The sequence below is a fragment of the Oncorhynchus masou genome, unplaced genomic scaffold (genome assembly GCF_036934945.1).
Source record: "Oncorhynchus masou masou isolate Uvic2021 unplaced genomic scaffold, UVic_Omas_1.1 unplaced_scaffold_753, whole genome shotgun sequence".
NCBI classification, from domain to species: Eukaryota; Metazoa; Chordata; class Actinopteri; order Salmoniformes; family Salmonidae; genus Oncorhynchus; species Oncorhynchus masou.
Window position 1 is genome coordinate 340,552 of NW_027013993.1, and position 6,882 is coordinate 347,433.

Here is a 6,882-nt window from a genome sequence, read left to right on the forward strand (position 1 = left end):
CCCCCTAACCCCCTAACCTCCCCCTAACACCCCCTAACCTCCTAACACCCCCTAACCCCCTAACCTCCCCCTAACCCCCTAACCTCCCCCTAACACCCCCTAACCCCCTAACCTCCCCCTAACACCCCCTAACCTCCCCATAAGCCCTAAGGGTGTTCAGGGGTGTTAGGGGGTGGCAGGGGGTTAGGGGATTAGGGTCTTAGGGGGTATTAGGGGGTGTTGTGGGGATAGAGGGTTGGGGGGTTAGAGGGGGTTGGTCAGGACTGCCAGGCTGGCCCCATCTCTCTGTCTCTGCCCAGGGGAGGGTGTCACTACGGCAGGACAGCCAGGCTGGCCCCATCTCTCTGTCTCTGCCCAGGGGAGGGTGTCGCTACGGCAGGACAGCCAGGCTGGCCCCATCTCTCTGTCTCTGCCCAGGGGAGGGTGTCGCTACGGCAGGACAGCCAGGCTGGCCCCATCTCTCTGTCTCTGCCCAGGGGAGGGTGTTGCTACGGCAGGACAGCCAGGCGGGTACACAGTAATTGACACCTTCCCTGACATTCACACGCGAACACACACACACACACACACATGCAATTCTAATAGCCCGGACCATCTTGCTCCTACCTCAGGGGTACCACACTCAAGGCTCTCTGGGAGACACGGTGCCCTGAAGGTCACACCATTCTCTGGGATCAGGGGCAAAACAAGCAGTACGTGCTCCGGCCTAGCCAAGCAAACCACCACACGCACCACAGCAGGAAGACTGGACAATCGATCCACTGTTGTAAGATGAGTAGAGACAGAGACATGACCAGGTAAAATGCTTTACTTAGATGTTTGGTAATGACCAGGCGAACAAAGGCAGTTTACCTGATAAACAGAACAGGGCAGTTTACCTGATAAACAGAACAGGGCAGTTTACCTGATAAACAGAACAAGGCAGTTTACCTAATAAACAGAACAAGGCAGTTTACCTGATAAACAGAACAGGGCAGTTTACCTGATAAACAGAACAAGGCAGTTTACCTAATAAACAGAACAAGGCAGTTTACCTGATAAACAGAACAGGGCAGTTTACCTGATAAACAGAACAGGGCAGTTTACCTGATAAACAGAACAGGGCAGTTTACCTGATAAACAGAACAGGGCAGTTTACCTGATAAACAGAACAGGGCAGTTTACCTGATAAACAGAACAAGGCAGTTTACCTGATAAACAGAACAGGGCAGTTTACCTGATAAACAGAACAGGGCAGTTGACCTGATAAACAGAACAGGGCAGTTTACCTGATAAACAGAACAAGGCAGTTTACCTGATAAACAGAACAGGGCAGTTTACCTGATAAACAGAACAGGGCAGTTTACCTGATAAACAGAACAGGGCAGTTTACCTGATAAACAGAACAGGGCAGTTTACCTGATATACAGAACAGGGCAGTTTACCTGATAAACAGAACAGGGCAGTTTACCTGATAAACAGAACAAGGCAGTTTACCTGATAAACAGAACAGGGCAGTTTACCTGATAAACAGAACAGGGCCGTTTACCTGATAAACAGAACAGGGCAGTTTACCTGATAAACACTGAAGACTCTGTTCGATCTGGATGGAAGAAGCTTTACTTAGATGTTTGGTATTGACCAGGCGAGCAAAGGCAGTTTACCTGATAAACAGAACAGGGCAGTTTACCTAATAAACAGAACAAGGCAGTTTACCTGATAAACAGAACAGGGCAGTTTACCTGATAAACAGAACAAGGCAGTTTACCTGATAAACACTGAAGACTGTTCAATCTGGATGGCTGAAGCTTTACTAGATGTTTTGCGCGATAGGAATGTAAAGGTCATTTCCAATAAACAGAAGGGCAGTTTACCTAATAAACAGAACAAGGCAGTTTACCTGATAAACAGAACAAGGCAGTTTACCTGATAAACAGAACAGGGCAGTTTACCTGATAAACAGAACAAGGCAGTTTACCTGATAAACACTGAAGACTGTTCAATATGGATGGCTGAAGCTTTACTAGATGTTTTGCACGATAGGAATGTAAAGGTCATTTCCAATCCAGTTGACATACGCAACGTTTTACCGTGACTACGGTCTCCGCTAACATTGCCTTTAAATTGTATTCAGGCTTTAACGCTGGACGGATTGAACAGAGCCCTTGAGAGAGGGGGATCCTCAACAACCCATCAGAACAGTGTTCTGTATCCACCCAGCTAATTAGGGAAAGGTAAACCACAGTACCAATCACTGATTAATCTGTCACACAGCGCCGCAGACCACACAGAGCGGCCATCTTGGGTTGTGCTCCTCTCGTGGTTATTGGTGCTCTGAGTAAATTAATCCCTCCACTGAAGACCAGCGCAGTGATTTAGCCATGGGTTAATTAAACATTTACATCTAGATGCCCGGCAATCTATTGTACCGGGAGGTAATTTATACCATCAATATGCACTTTAATCAGAAACTACAGGAGGGCATATGTTTGCATGCTCCCTGCTAATTGGCACCACGCTGGCTTGTGGCGCTGCTGCTGTTTGGTATTGAGAGGGATTGTGGGATGGTAAAGTCCCTGTTACTGTGACGGAGTTAGGTCCATCAGAGGCATAGTCTGTGTTACTGTCGTGCGTTCTAGATCAGGCCTGCTGTTTTGGTGGATGGGAGAGGGATAGTCAATTACCGTATTAAAACAACAATCAATGCAATGCCCCTGCAACCAACAGGCAGCAGATCAGACCCAATATCTTGTGTTCTCTATCCCAGGTTACATGAGGAGGAAACAAGAAGGGCTGATTCTCTAATAGATCCATTTGGGTGAGATTCAAGAAACCTATTTACTATGTACTATGTAAGCCACATTTTAATGATCACACTTTAGATTCTTCAAAAAGCCTCCATTTGCCTTGATGACAGCTTTGCACACTCTTGGAATTCTCTCAACCAGCTTCACCTGGAATGCTTTTTCCAACAGTCTTGCAGGAGTTCCCACATATGCTGAGCACTTGTTGGCTGCTTTTCCTTCACTCTGCGGTCCAACTCATCCCAAGCCATCTCCATTGGGTTGAAGTTGGGTGATTGTGGAGGCCAGGTCATCTGATGCAGCACTCCATCACTCTAACTACTTCAAATAGCCCTTACACAGCCTGGAGGTGTGTTTTAGGTCAGTGTCCTATTGAAAAACAAATGATAGTCCCACAAAACGCAAACCAGATGGGATGGCATATCACTGCAGAATGCTGTGGTAGCCATGCTGGTTAAGTGTGCCTTGAATTCTAAATAAATCACTGGACAGTGTCACCAGGAAATCACCCCCACATCATCACACCTCCTCCTCCATGCTTCATGGTGGAAACCACACATGTGGAGATCATCCATTCACCTACTCTGCATTTCACGAAGACACAGCGGTTGGAACCAAAAATCAAAAATTTTACTCATCAGATCAAAGGACAGATTTCCACCGGTCTAATGTTCATTGCTCATGTTTCTTTGTCTCTTCTTCTTATTGGTGCCCTTTAGTAGTGGTTTCTTTGCAGCAATTTGACCATGAAGGCCTGATTCAAACAGTCTCCTCTGAACGATTGATGTTGAGATGTGTCTTTTACTTGAACTCTGTGAAGCATTTATTTGGGCTGCAATTTCTGAGGCTAATAACTCTAATGAACTTATCCTCTGCAACAGAGGTGACTCTGTGTCTTCCTTTCCTGTGGCGGTCCTCATGAGAGCCAGTTTCATCATAGCGCTTGATGGTTTTTGCGACAGCACTTGAAGAAACTTTCAAAGTTCTTGACATTTTCCGGATTGACTGACCTTTATGTCTTAAAGTAATGATGGACTGTTGTTTCTCTTTGCTTATTTGAGCTGTTCTTGCCATAATATGGACTTGGTCTTTTACCAAATAGGGCTGTCTTCTGTATACGCTCCTACCTCGTCACAACATGACTGATTCGCTCAAACACATTATATAGAAATTTCACAAATTAACTTTTAACAAGGCACACCTGTTAATTGAAATGCATTCCAGGTGACTACCTCATGAAGCTGGTTGAGAGAATGCCAAGAGTGTGCAAGCTGGCATCAATACAAAGGGTGGCTACTTTGAACAATCTCAAATATAAAATATATTTTGATTTGTTTAGCACTTTTTTGGTTACAATATTATTCCATATGTGTTATTTCATACTTGTGACGTGTTCACTATTATTCTAAAATGTTGAAAATAGTACAAATAAAGACAAACCCTAGAATGAGTAGGTGTTCTAAAACTTTTGACTGGTACTGTATACCATTGTATTATGGGGACTGTACAGTAGGTTACTGTAAAATGGGGACTGTACGGTAGGTTACTGTATTATGGGGAGTCTACAGTAGGTTACTGTATTATGGGGACTCTACAGTATGTTACTGTATTATGGGGAGTCTACAGTAGGTTACTGTATTATGGGGACCGTACAGTAGGTTACTGTATTATGGGGACTCTACAGTAGGTTCCTGTATTACGGGACTGTACAGTATGTTACTGTATTATGGGGACTCTACAGTAGGTTACTGTATTATGGGGAGTCTACAGTAGGTTACTGTATTATGGGGACTTTACAGTAGGTTACTGTATTATGGGGAGTCTACAGTAGGTTACTGTATTATGGGGACCGTACAGTAGGTTACTGTATTATGGGGACTCTACAGTAGGTTACTGTATTACCGGACCGTACAGTATGTTACTGTATTATGGGGACTCTACAGTAGGTTACTGTATTACGGGACCGTACAGTATGTTACTGTATTATGGGGACTGTACAGTAGGTTACTGTATTATGGGGACTCTACAGTAGGTTACTGTATTATGGGGACTCTACAGTAGGTTACTGTATTACGGGACCGTACAGTATGTTACTGTATTACGAGGACCAAGAAAGCCCAGGGGAGGAGTCCACAGTGTAATGCAGTTAAACCATTTATCTATCTACTTTGTCACAGCTCTGCCTCCACATTATAGTGAGACCTTTAGGGAATTAAAACAGACAAACAAATCCATGACGGAGCACTGAATTAATATACCTCCATTTTATTCCTTTATGGTGCATGTCACTACACTGCGTTGTTTGTGGATAAATGTGTGTGTGTGTGTGTGTGGGGGGTGTGTGTGTGTGTGTGTGTGTGCACGCGTGCATGTTTGTTTTGGCGTGCATGCGTGCGTTTTGCACGTGTGTGTGTGTGTGTGTGTGTGTGTGTGTGTGTGTGTGTGTGTGTGTGTGTGTGTGTGTGTGTGTGTGTGTGTGTGTATGTGTGTGTGTATTTTGTGCTTGCAACACACACTGTGTGCACAGTTGACATGTAAAAAGTGAGGTTTTGCCGATGAAGATGAAGCCGATGCTAATATAAAGAGCTGCTACGCTCTCTATCTGTCCCCTTCCATAGTCTGCTGAGCCCTGCGGTTCCCATGGGGTTGCGTTAGGTGACATTATGACAAAAGGAAAACAATCCCAGATACTAGTTGTTCCTCTGGGACCACAAACAAATAACAACACCTTTCCCCATCAACCAACAGCAGAAACCACTGAATCATCACATCCCCCAGTAGAATATAAGGGTTAAAATCAGCAACACAATATGAATCATCACATTTCAAGATGAATCATCATATCTCAATGCGAATCATCACATCTCAATATGAATCATCACTTCTCGAAATGAATTATCACATCTCAATAGGAATCATCACATCTCAATATGAATCATCACATCTCAATATGAATCGTCACATCTCAATATGAATCATCACATCTCGAAAAGAATCGTCACATCCCCCAGTAGTATACAGGGTTCAAAATCAGCAACACAATATGAATCATCACATCTCAATATGAATCATCACTTCTCGAAATGAATTATCACATCTCAATATGAATCATCAAATCTCAATATGAATCATCACATCTCAATATGAATCATCACATCTCAATATGAATCATCACATCTCAATAGGAATCATCACAACTCAATATGAATCATCACTTCTCGAAATGAATCATCACATCTCAATATGAATGATGGTGGTATAGAATATGATGGTATGGAATATGATGGTATAGAATATGCTGATACAGAATATGATGGTATAGAATATGATGGAATAGAATATGCTGATATAGAATATGATGGTATAGAATATGCTGGATGTAGAATATGATGGTATAGAATATGCTGGATGTAGAATATGATGGTATAGAATATGCTGGATATAGAATATGATGGTATAGAATATGCTGATATAGAATATGATGGAATAGAATATGCTGGATGTAGATAATGCTGAAATAGAATATGATGGTATAGAATATGATGGAATAGAATATGCTGGATGTAGAATATGATGGTATAGAATATGATGGAATAGAATATGCTGATATAGAATATGCTGGTATAGAATATGATGGAATAGAATATGCTGATATAGAATATGATGGAATAGAATATGCTGGATGTAGAATATGCTGGAATAGAATATGCAGGATTTAGATAATGCTGGTATAGAATATGTTGGTATAGAATATGCTTGTACAGAGACAGTCACCCTTAAGTTTCCTTTGATAAACAATCTCCAATGGAAGAAAGTGCTTGAGTAGGTGCTTGGTATAATTGATGGAGTCCGATGGGTTTTTAATGTAGCATGTTATGGTACTTTGGCTTTTATTATGCTACTTAATTGCTTTTTTGTCCTTTGTTTTCTTTACAAAGCAGTCACCACACATTAAGCACCACTGTATCCAAGAAGCAAAGAGATGCCTGAACAACAAACATGAGTATCAATTGGACTGTATGAGCGGTAGGAAGGCCATTGTTTTGAGATAATGAAAGGAAAATATATACAGGTGATGATTTGTATTTACTGTGATATA